The sequence below is a fragment of the Alosa sapidissima genome, chromosome 14, assembly GCF_018492685.1.
Source record: "Alosa sapidissima isolate fAloSap1 chromosome 14, fAloSap1.pri, whole genome shotgun sequence".
Classification (NCBI taxonomy): domain Eukaryota; kingdom Metazoa; phylum Chordata; class Actinopteri; order Clupeiformes; family Clupeidae; genus Alosa; species Alosa sapidissima.
Window position 1 is genome coordinate 27,115,370 of NC_055970.1, and position 9,900 is coordinate 27,125,269.

The following is a 9,900-nucleotide window of genomic DNA, read 5'->3' on the forward strand; positions in this document are numbered from 1 at the left end:
AGGCTAATGTAATTGTGCTTACCATCTGTTGCCCAGTTCACATTCTGACTTAAGATTCTGGAGACTGTAATTCTGGTTATCTATGTTATAATATCATTAAGCAAAACCAACAAAGACGACTGGTTGTAAATCTAAGAGTTTGAAGGGGAGTTCTTGAACCCCAGTAGCTCATTTATTCGTGGCAGGCATAATACAAGGATACAAGGAAGTTTATTGTCACATGCATATAGTTACTGTAAGAAATGCAGTGAAATTATGTCTGGTGTTGTCTGGGGGGTTGGGATTGGGGGTGGGGGTACCAACAAGGAGCACCCAAGAGCAACAGGGGCAAGGAAAAACTCCCTTACCAAGGAAGAAACCTTGGGCAGATCCACGGCTCAAGGGGCTAACCCAACTGCCAGGGGTCTTGGTGTGTGTGTTGGGGGGATGACAGGGGAGATGGGATAGTGTGCTGTGTATGTGGGGAGAGGGCAGTGTGCAATATGTGTGTTGGAGAAGCTTCCTCATGAGACAATGTGCTGTGTATTGGGGGGGGGGGGGCAGTGTATGGTGTATGGTATGGTGAAGGGACTTATTATTGCAAGCACAGTACTGTATGTATGATGTATGTGAGTGATGACAGTGAAGATGTGTGTGTGCCCAGGAGGGGAGTGGAGCAGTGACAGATGTGTGTGTGTGTGTGTGTGTGTGTGGGTAGGTGGGGGCAGTGTGCTGTAAGTATGTAGAGGATGTGTGTTGGAGAAGATCCTGAAGACAATGCGCTGTGTATGTAGGGAGGGGGGGGGCAGTGTGCAGCAAGTATGTAGAGGAGGCTTACTGTAGCAAGCAGTGTGCTGTATGTATGTGAGGTGATGACAGTGATGATGTAAGTGTGTGTGTTTTTTGTGTGTGTGATGGGGGTGGGGTGGGGTGGGGGTGGGGCAGAAAGGCTAGGCAATCAAGGACATGGGTGGATGGAGGAGAAATCAAAAATAATAAATAAAAAGTTCTATGGAGATGTGCAAAAGTTGGAGAAAGTCAGATATGTGTGTGTGTGTGTGTGTGTTTTGATGTGTGATGAAACAAGAAAATAAATAAAAGGTCTGTAGCATAGGGAGAGGGATGTAAAAGTGCTAAAAGTCTTGTAGGTGTGTGTGTGTGTGTGTGTGGGGGGGGGGGGGGGGGTAATGAGTGCTGAGGAGTGAATGAGTGCAAAGTCAGTATAGTGTGAGTTCAGAGTACGGATGGCCTGGGGATAAAAACTTCTCCTGAGTCTCTCAGTTCTGGCTTTGTGACTACATAGGCATCTTCTTGATTTCAGCGGTAGGAATAATCCATTGTTAGGATGAGAAGAGTCCTTCAGAATCTTTTGGGCTCTTAGGAGTACTCTTCTGGAATAGATATCTTGTAGAGCAGGGAGTTGAGTTCTTATAGTACGTTCAGCTGAGCGCACTACTCTCTGCAGAGTACTACAATCTCTAACTGTGGAGTTCCCATACCAGGTGATGATGCTACCAGTTAGAACACTCTCAACCGCTGAAGTGTAGAAGGCCTTCATGATGAAACTTTGAATTTCCTTAGCTGACGAAGGAAGTAGAGTCGTTGTCTGGACTTCTTCAGAACATATTGAGTGTTAACAGTCCATGTTAAGTCTTCAGTAATGTGGACACCAAGGTATTTAAAACTTGTGACTCTCTACAGGTTGCCCGCTGATCATTAGTGGGGTGTAACTGTAGTTCTTTTTGGTTTCCTTGGTTTTATTGATATTCAGTGTCAAGCTGTTAGATTGACACCACTGTGCCACCTCATCAACCTGATCCAAGTAGAGCTGTTCATTGTTGTTACTAATCAGGTCCAAGATCACTGTGTCATCTGAAAACTTGATGATGGAGGTGTGACTACTGTTGGCTTTGCAGTCATGTGTGTAGATGTCGTCCAGCAGTGAACTCAAAACACAGCCTTGGGGAGCACCAGTGCTGATGGTTAATAAGTCAGATGTCAGACCCCCCACTCTAACCACTTGTGAACGGTTGGTGAGGAAGTCAAATATCCAGTGACACAGGGTGGTGTTCAGTCCTAAGGCCTTCATCTTTGTGACCAAGGTGAGAGGTACTATCGTGTTGAATGCTGAACTAAAGTCAATGAACAGCGTCCTCACATAATTCCCATTCCCCTCCTCCAGGTGAGTTAAGGTGGTGTGCATGAGGTTTGAGATGGCATCTTTACATTACATTACATTACATTACATTACATTACATTTGGCTGACGCTTTTTAACCAAAGCGACTAACAACATGGTAAACAGTAAGTTTTTAGAACAATTCTCACAATTTTAGGACAGTTTAAAAAAAACATTAGAGTACAGTAAGAATAAGTGCGTCGGTGAGTGCTGTTTTTAACAGTTACTTGTCAGTTTAAAACGGCTGGTGAGTGCTAGGATCAGTAAGACTTGTTGTAAGTGTTGCTATGAAAGTAGATGTTCTCTAAAGAGCTGGGTCTTCAGGAGTTTTTTGAAAGTGGAAAAGGATGTCCCTGCCCTTGTAGGAACTGGCAGTGTGTTCCACCAACGAGGAACAACAGATGAGAAAAGTTTGGATTGGCTTGAGCGTACCGGTGGTAGAGCTAGACGTCGTTCGTCAGAGGAGCGCAGCGGTCTGGAGGTAGTGTAAGTCTGTATGAGGGCATTCAAGTAGGTGGGAGCAGAACCGGAGACTACTTTGTAGGCAAGCGTTAGAGACTTGAATTTGATGCGGGCCACCATAGGTAGCCAGTGTAGCTGGATGAGCAGCGGGGTAACATGTGCCCTTTTGGGTTGGTTGTAGACCAGGCGCGCCGCCGCGTTCTGGATCATCTGAAGTGGTTTCACTGCGCAGGCTGGGAGACCTGTCAGGAGGGCATTGCAGTAGTCGAGTCGTGAGATGACTATTGCCTGAACCAGAAGTTGGGTAGCATCTTGAGTCAAGTAAGTCCTGATTTTCCGTATGTTGTAGAGTGCAAAACGGCATGACCGGGCGACTGAGGCAACATGATCTGAGAAGTTTAGTTGGTTGTCAAGAACAACTCCTAGATTTCTTGCAGTCCTGGTCGGTGAAACAGACAGGGAGTCAAATTTGATGTTGATGTCGTGGTGTATGGTAGGTTTAGCTGGGATGACCAGCAGATCTTGAGCCAATGATGTGTTAAAGATATAAGTGAACATAGAAGCTAACTGAGCAGCGCAGGATTTCAAAACCCTGTTAGAAATTCCATCCGGTCCAGCAGCTTTTCTACAATTAACCCTCCTAAAGGCATTGCTCACATCGACCTCAGAGACACAGAAAGGTGCATCCTCATTTGCTTCACATGCTGCAGCTAGTGCAAGATAGTCTGTGTTTTTCATGTCAAAGCGAGCATAAAAAGCATTAAGTTCATCAGGGAGGGCTTTACTCACATTCATCATAGGAGGGGACTTTCTTTCAAAGCCAGTGATGGTTCGGAGTCCTTTTCACACTCGTGCTGGATCACCCTCCAAGAAATCAGCTTCAACTCTGTCTCTATAGCACAGCTTAGCATCTTTAATAGCTCTACGTAAACTTTAAGATGCTGCTTTGTAATCCGTCATATCCCCTGAAATAAGCCCATCATTATAAGTCATGGTGCTTGTCTTTAATGCCGTTCTCACTTCTCTATCCACCCATGGCTTCTGGTTAGGGAAGCTTCGGATCTTTACAGTTGGGATGATGGAATCAGTTAGCATATTGATGTAACTCAATGATACTTCCGTAAACTCATTGATGTCAGCAGAGTTTGTCTTGAACATCTCCCAGTCAACGTTGATAAGGGCGTCCTGTAGCCTGGCTTCCGAATGGTTTGTATGTCAAATCTATCATGACCAAATTTACCCCATCCAGCAGGTCTCAGGTCAGCTCTTTGCCTCTGATGAAAATTTAGACAAATTGGCAAAGTTTTGTAAAAGCACTGAGTATTACAATGTAACAACTATATGTAGGTACCCACAAATACATAATGCAAGTACAATGATAGTACCTGATAGTACATGTTGTTACACAGGTTGTACCACTGTACCTAATTAGGTAGGTACACTGTAACAGCGACACATTAAAATAAAGTGTTACCCAGATTTGTACCAGAAAAAAGATATACAGCTTTGAATGGACCATGGTATAATGATTATTGGGCCAAAATCGTTCATCACATATAGATATTAGCTGATATCTCCCATACTGGTAAAAGGATCTTTACCAAACTTGGTGTATTTACTCACCATAAGGTCTTGATGAAATTAGTAGGTGTTTAATGTCTTGGGGTCAAAGGTCAAGGTCACGTGAGGTCATAGTTGACATGCAATGTTTGTTTTATACCTCTCAAGCAGATTGAAGGATCCTCATTAAACACAACACAGTTAATTAAGCCTAAATTAACTAATAAGACATTAAAGATCATGGGGTCACAGGTAGAGGTTAAAGGTCATGAGGCTATAGCTGGCTGAGGCATAGAATCAACTATCTGAATTGACATTAAAAAAGATTAAGACATTTATTAAAGCAAAACAAACTTTTTCTGTATAAAAACAGTTGTTTCAACCTCCACATCTTATTTTAGTATTGTAGTAGTAGCCTCTCTGAAACCAGGGGAAATCTAAATAATTTGCTGTTTTAAAAATGCAAACATTTGTGTGAATACCTGTTTTAAAATAACTGTTTCAGTTCAGAGTTTTAGATTAAATCCAAACCATTTCTGTCAAACATCTGATAAACATTGTCATCTACAGCTATTTCCTTCAACTTAAATTATAACGCCAGACAATTGATGTAAATGTCTATGTTGATAGAATACTGTTAGAAATAAAAACTACCCTTGCATAGCATTGCAATAGTTATACTTTGTTCCCTGAAGTTGGTAGTAGGCATATAAACAATGGCAGCAGCGGACTGATATTACCTAGGATTCTACTAGGTATTATGGTGGGTTTTCAGGATGTGAAGGGATGTAATCATGGGTTTCATAAAGTACTGGGGGTACCAGGATGAGAGGATCGCCTCCTTACATGGTTAAGGGAGAGGGGGTGTTATCAAGCTAGTGAGGACTGGACAGGACAGGGATGAGGAGGCCACTGTGCCTTATGAGTTAGGGCATGTCCAGCTAGGAAGAGAATAAGATAAGAAGGCCTTATTTCACCAAACTGGAAGGAACCAGAAAAACTTAGGGTTACACTATTTTACGTATGTTACCTATGCATTACATAGGTTTGCATATAGTTTTATGCATGATGGGAAGATGGTTTCCACCAATGTAAGCGACCCTGCTTGGTACTGATTGGTGAAGGGTGTTGATGGAGATGGCGTGAAAGGGTGGAACTTTTCAAGGGCTGAGGAGAATAAAATATAGTGTACAGTATAGCCATCCGTAGGGGAGATCTTGTCGGGGGCCCCAGCTGATGACATCTCCTCCCTATTGCTTTGATGGTTGGTCTGGACTTTGGTTGGGCTGTACTATCATTGCAATACGGTGAATAAAGATCAACAGTCTTCGGAAAATCTTCTATCTACATTGTCTCCTTCGGACGCCTTGTTCCAGAGTGCTAAATTACTAAATAGTCAAGTGGTAATTGTTAATTGGACAATTGGATTTGGAAGTGGACATTTTCTAGCTTGGAAAATCCAGACCCTGGTAATCTAGAAAGATTAAGGGTCTGGCCACGAACAATGTAATGGCCCAACTCGAGGGGCGGCACCAAGCGTGCATTTGAAAATCTCACTGCACGCAATTGGATAACACTAGACCAATGTTTACTCCACTCACATCCATCTGGGATTGCTTCCGTTGAGAGTGATTTCGGCACCAGATTTTATGGTAGAGCCAATCAGGACTCAGGGCGGGAGTTTCATAGATGTGACGTAGCGTAGAAGCGACTGTGAGACTGTTCTCAGCGTCACAGGTTGGCTTCAATGTGAGTGATTTGAAGTAGCATGTTAATAGAGGACGGACAAGTGGCTTATCCAATCATATGCAAGGATTTTTGATAAGGCCCAGCCTTCTGAAACACCACTCCAATGGATCGATCCCAGATGGATTAGTGGAGCGAAATTCATCTGGCGAGAGTCAGGTTAGTCTCATCATCCATTGCAGTGAAATGGAAAATAATGAATCAAGACAGTACTGAGCACAACTAAATACTGATATTCATCCCAGGGGAAAATATTGCTTCTTACAACAGTCTCATCTTTCAGAAACAAAATTTAGAAAATGAACTGCTATCCTAATACTTTGTCCCTTAATGTGCTTTGTAATAAATTATAAGATGGCTTGTAACAAATTCGTATTTAATTATATTATTGATATCTACCGTCAAAATCTTCCAAAATATTTAGATATTATTTTTTGCCCACCCCTAACTTCAACTGAACGGATAACAACGGACATGCCACATTACTAACATCAAAACTGGAAGACAATGCTAGTCTTCAGGGTAGGGATTGACCGATATGGATTTTTTAGTGCCGATGACCGATACAGCCTGCCGATTTTCTTGAGCCGATATTTAGAGCCGATACTGCTTTTATTTTGCTCCCTCAATTTACATCATACAAATGACACATAATTACACAAATGATGATAACAAATGTTATGAGTCTCAATTTAAAAAAGGAACATTTATTGAACTTATGGATGGGTGCACTGAATATCGTTAACTGTGCAAAATGCTTTCATCAACATCTTACAACACAGCCTTGATGATGCATTGCTTGCTGACCTATTATAAGACATAATTCAGGTCATCACAAAATGTCCTTTGTCAACACATTTAAATAATATAAGAAAACAATAAGCCTGAAAAGTAGCTATTGAAATAAAGTGCTTGATTTGTAATTTGCATGGTTTCAATTTTTCTATGTCTATTTTTCTAAAAAAAGCTGCCAGATTTGTCAACCACAGAACATAAATCAGCAAAGGAAAATAACGTGGTGTCAGATGTTTCTGTTCTTAACGGCATCAACGTCAAAAGGTATGAAAACATATCGCTCAAAGTTTTAAAATCTCTCCTTCAGGTAGCGCAGCACTCTCATATCGCTGTGATGCGTGTGTCCCACTGAGTGAGACAGACCAGACGCACACACAAACTTCTGTTTGGTGGCTGACGAACCACCATTGAACTGGATGATTGATAATGATAACGTTTGCAAACGGCTCTAAACAAGTAACGCATACACGGTAGTGTTGTCACGATACCAAAATTATGACTTCGATACATTACCTGCCATAAATATCACGATGCTCGATACTGAAATGATACTACGGCGAAATCCTAAGATATCTGGAAAAGAAAGGACTCATACCTCCTCCAAGTGTATTGAGTCATTTGTGTTGAATTCGGTGCACTTTTGTAGTGTGCAGGTCAATTCTGGGTTCTAAACTTCCTACATAATTATTATTTTTATAGTCAGTAAAATAGTAGGCCTACTTTGTGTGATTATGTCCCTTATTTTTTGTTATAGTTAATTTACATTGTGTTGTGTTTTGCCAATAAAGTAGCTTTAAATAGCCAAACTAGGCTAGATCAAGGTCAGTGTTAAAATTACTGCATGCAAATCACTGAATGCTATGCAGAGGGGCCTAATCTTTAGGCTATCTGATGTACAGTATAGGCTTCCCTAGGCCTTCCCGTGTTCATGGGACAGTTGCAAAGGGAAAAATGTGAGGAACTTCTTTGCGCCCAGTGTACAAGTACATTCCAACCACTCAGGTCTTCGTCAGATAGGCCTACACCATTACCTGTTGCAATATGTCTGTGTGCATTCCTACATTAGCCTACGTCTATTTCTTTGATAACATGATTTGCTACCACGTAACAATAAGCCGCTATTATTATTAGGACTCAACACGCTTTGGTGGTATTATATGCTGTGGGCTTTATCCTATCCTACATCTGGGCAATACTTATTGAACAAATTGCAGTCTACATGCCATAACAAATATTACCAGTAGTACTGACCGAACATGAAATAGATTGTTTACAAGTTATGGTAATGTTATTCTGGTGTGAACATTGCGCTTTCATCACGTTAGCACCCTATGATTACAGCTCGTTATGTCTTGTCAAAATGTTTACAGCTTGTTATGTTTCGTCAAAATTCATTGATGAAGGAAGGTTAGCTTTATCCCAGAGAACCATACTCGTTTCACTTAGGCTAGACTAAAACAGAAGAGAAGAACTTGGCACTAACCATGTAGTCGTGTTTTCTATAGCATATTCGTTAACCTGCCGTTCTTTGAACAAAAATGTTGGGATATGTCTGCGAGGTGTTTAGCCAAGTTCCATGCGTAGCCTACTGCTTTTAAATGACTTTGAAACATATTTCACAAACGGGCCTCTGTGTACCTGATGGCTTGCCTTCACTATTCGCGATGTATCCGAAATAGTTGCAGATTTCACTTCACCTTTTGTTTTGTCCACAAGGCCGAGGACGGTCGGCAAAGATCTACTGTATGTTGACGTTGGCTGCGCACTCACTCACTCAGAGCTGCCTGCTGGACACGTCCACTTTCCTAGATGCGTGCAAGGAGCAGTGAGAGCAGCAGTTCACGCAGACACAGAACGTTAATTTTAATAAAGTATCGATTCTAAAAACGTCGGAAATCGTATCGTTTTTTGCGTGAAGGTATCGTGATACCTTTTTAGTATCGATACACCGTGCAGTACTAATACATGGTATGTCTGGTACATGATAAACGTTAACACGAATTAATATTCAACTACATAACACGTCTCTCATTATTAAAGCTCTGATATCACTGCGATAGCAACTCGGCCCCGCTCGAAGGGAGAGGGGGAGGGAGACGCACACACCACACGCGTCCAAAACTCAGCCAGGTGGTCGCTGAATAAAACTCCCACAAATACCACGGAACAACGTTGGCATTACTTAATCATTTGACCAGTGTTTGTAACAGCTACGCTACCGCATGCATATGGATAGCCTACAACTTAGCTATTTGCAGCTCCCTAAATACAATGGCAAGCAGTTTTATAAACGAGGCATTAAGCATTAAATAAAGTACCTATCTATCATTCGCGTTTTCCATTTGGACCCACAAACTTGCTTCCACCTTCAAAGTGTATGGCAATATTTCAGCTAAGTCAAACAGTTAAAAGATGCTTTGAAAGATTAAAGTTTACTGTTGTCTTGAAGAGCAGGCTTTCAGCACTCAGCTTGTGGGGGACATTAATGTAAATAATGCGGGATAAAACTATCAGCGAACGCAGCCGCTTATCGGCCGATGCCGATACACGTAAAAAACGCAAATATCGGCCTGATGTATCGGCCGGCCGATATATCGGTCGATCCCTACTTCAGGGTCACAGAAATTGCCAGGAGAAAGTGGACAACACCTTGTCCATGAAGGGAAAAATAGCAAGGGCCACAGTTAAAAGTCATACTAACTTATGGAAAGTCACAACAGCAGAGAAAGCTATAATTTAAAGCTGGAAGTAGCACTGCTTGTACTGTGGAAAGGACTGCATGGGCAATATTGAAAGAGATATTGGTCAGGTCATGACTATGCTAGTGGAAGTATTTCACTGTTATGTAACTGCTAAGCACATTTGCATACAGTAATTGCAATCAGATTCTTGATTCTTATATACAAAGGAGGGGTATTAAACTCATTGTGCTGTAGATAGGGACTCCCCATGTCAAAAACAACCAAGTCTATGTTGTGCAACATAAAAAAAGTTCACTGTATTTACAGTAATTGAATTGAACATGGCATGTTGATTAGCATGTCTCCACCGTCTATAACTTTGTATGTCAGGGGATGAAACTGACCTTAACCTTTGACCCCATGGCCCTCAGTCCCTAAATTCATCTAACTTGTATAGACAATAAATGTACTAGAGTTAATGAAGATCCATCAGTCTGCT

At 41.7% G+C, this 9,900-nt stretch overlaps 1 protein-coding gene across 6 annotated transcripts in view; it reads left to right on the forward strand.

Annotated features, from left to right (window-relative positions):
• The window catches only part of csnk1g1 (casein kinase 1, gamma 1), a 67,565-nt gene that overhangs the window by 1,065 nt on the left and 56,600 nt on the right, over positions 1–9,900 (forward strand). Inside the window, exon 2 of one of the 6 annotated variants that reach the window (XM_042062011.1) lies at positions 6,893–6,984. The exons of the other annotated variants lie outside the window; for them this stretch is intronic. The gene's annotated coding sequence lies outside the window, so the exon portion shown is untranslated. The remainder of the gene's footprint in view (positions 1–6,892; positions 6,985–9,900) is intronic. 6 annotated transcript variants of the gene reach the window in all.